Below are 2,620 nucleotides of genomic sequence, written 5' to 3' on the forward strand. Positions count from 1 at the left end.
GAAAGAGTCCCAACCAAGGGCTCTCCCATCTGCCCGCTCTACTGGGAGATTGAGAAGACAAGATACTTCCTTCTCTGGTCTGGTGAAGGTAATTGTCTGATGACAGGTGGTCCCTGGGGGAGAGCCTCCATGGAGGCAGAGTGCAGCTGGCCTTTCCCAGTCCACACACTTACAGCCATCAACACACTTTCAAACAGTACCAGTCCATCCAGACTGGTTTTGCTGTAGTTGGTGTTTTGGTCTTTTCAGCACCTTGTTTTGTTAGTGGGCTATGCTATTTCTCCACCATGAAGCGATGAAGGAAAGGTCATGCATGACCCACATCAGATTTATTATAGTGCTGTACACCCTTGACCACAGTGAGGGATCAAAGAGGGCATGGGACTCACAATAAACCACTGAGAATCTTTCTCTTGGATTTTCCAAATTAGAACCAGAGGGAAGAAACCTTTATTTCAAGCTGGGAGGATGTCAATCTGGAGATGTCAGCTGCCACCTGATGGGGCTTAAACCTCAGAATACCACTGTCCCTGCAGTGATGATGTTATTACTTCTGAGTGCCTTCGAAGTGCCAGGGACTCTCCTTATTGTTGACATATAATACCTCATTTCATCTGCACCAACCCTGTGAGGTGCCGCCGGGATTCCCATTGCACAGCTCGGGACACGGAGACTGAGTAACTCCCCAAGGCGCACATCTCATTGCCTCCCAAGCAGGTTTTTTCCATGATTTGTTGTGTAAGCCAATAAAATTCCTTTTTTTGCTTAAACTGGCTCAAGCTAGATTTGTCACTTAAAACAAAGTGGCTCCAATTGGATTTTTATTTCAACTAGTTGTACATTCCTAGGGAGTGCCAACCGTATAGTACAGAATTTTCAGACACTATTAATGACTGAAAGCAAGATAATTCTCCTAAGACACCTGCTCGCATTTAACTACTCAGACCACAGGTGTAGCTACAAGACAGCAGGGCACAATGCAAGGAGACTATCTTCTCAGAGGAGACACTAGGCTTCCTGCCTGTGGCAGACATGGTTCACCCCAAACCCATTCCCAATCCTTCTCTTGCCTGCCTGAAAAACCAAAACACTGGTTTTCTCAGCTTTCTGTACAGCCAGATGGCACATCTGGGGCAATGAAAGGTGTAACTGGGAAGGATTCCAGCACAGTAACTAGAAGTACAGACTGTAGAGACAGAATGCCCAGGTTCACTGTCGCATGAGCTGCATAGATCTGGGCACTGGACTTAACCTCTGTTCCTTGGGGAGAAAAATGCCCAGGTTCACTGTCGCATGAGCTGCATAGATCTGGGCACTGGACTTAACCTCTGTTCCTTGGGGAGAAAAAGTGCACCGACCTCATGGTGGCTGTGGAGATGAGAGGAATTAACAAATGTAAAGAACTCAGTAGAGTACCTGGTATGTGGTAAACACTCTGTGTTAGCAATTGCTATTTTAATCACTAGTACATGCCAATATGGAGCAATTTCTAAAGTAGATTGTTGATTCAAAGCAGTGAGGTGCAGAACAGCACAGCTCATGTGTGATCGCATTTGTATGATCATGGAGGGGCCGGTGTGTGCACACATACACACCTGCTTGTGCAGATACAGGCTGCCTCTGCCAGGAGAGACCAGAGCCTGCCCAGAGTGGTGGCCTCTGGGATTCTGGAGTGAGAAGACCTACTTCATTACATGGCCCTTCTTTCCTAACTGGACTGGACTTCTGGAATCATATACTTAAGTTAAAGATTTTTAAATTGTTTTTGTTTTAAAAGACTCAACCCCCTTCCCACTTTCTCTTAGTTTGCATTGTTCCCCAACAAAATGGAAGTCAAAAAATTATGGCTGTTATATTTCAATAAAGCTGGAAAAAATTACACAAGAAAATGGACAGTTAGCTGCATAAAGTGGTAAACAATCCAAACACAGGCGGGATGGAAATCTGTTGGACATGCCCTGGAAGATTGATTTCTCTAGTGAGCAACAGGTTATATTCTGCCAACTCTAAGATGTACCTTTTTTGTGGCACAAAAGGAGAAGGGAGCTGGAGGAGAGGCCAGGGTACGATGAAAAACGTGCAATTATCACAGGCGGCTGGTACAGACAGGCGGCTGGTACAGACCGGAGGCTGGCACAGACCGGAGGCTGGCACAGACAGGCGGCTGGCACAGACAGGCAGCACAGCAGGTAGGTGTGCTCCAAGGACAAGCTTGTCCCTTCTGAAGAGCCTGGGCTCTAGAGCCAGACAGACAGTGCTGTGGCTCCTGGGCCAGCCACTCCTTGTATTGGACCCAGTTACCTAACAGTCTCATCTGTAAAGTCAGAGGAACATCCACTTTACAGGGTCGGTGTGAGCAGCAAGGCTGCAAGCAGAGAGCAAAGTGCTCGAAGAATAGAGGTAGGCATATCGTTGGAGGGCAAGAATGATCACCTTCAAATGAGCTGTTTGGTTGTCAATCTTTTAATGTACAAACATAAAAAAAAAAAACAAAGCAGAAAGCAGTTTTACATTGAATGAGGAGAGACAATTACATACAGCTACCGATTCACAGCTGGATATTGAATCACTACAGCACCTGCTAGACCTTAACTCCACGGCTGAACTGTTCCACCCTCTC

This window comes from Myotis davidii, unplaced genomic scaffold (genome assembly GCF_000327345.1).
Source record: "Myotis davidii unplaced genomic scaffold, ASM32734v1 scaffold150, whole genome shotgun sequence".
Classification (NCBI taxonomy): domain Eukaryota; kingdom Metazoa; phylum Chordata; class Mammalia; order Chiroptera; family Vespertilionidae; genus Myotis; species Myotis davidii.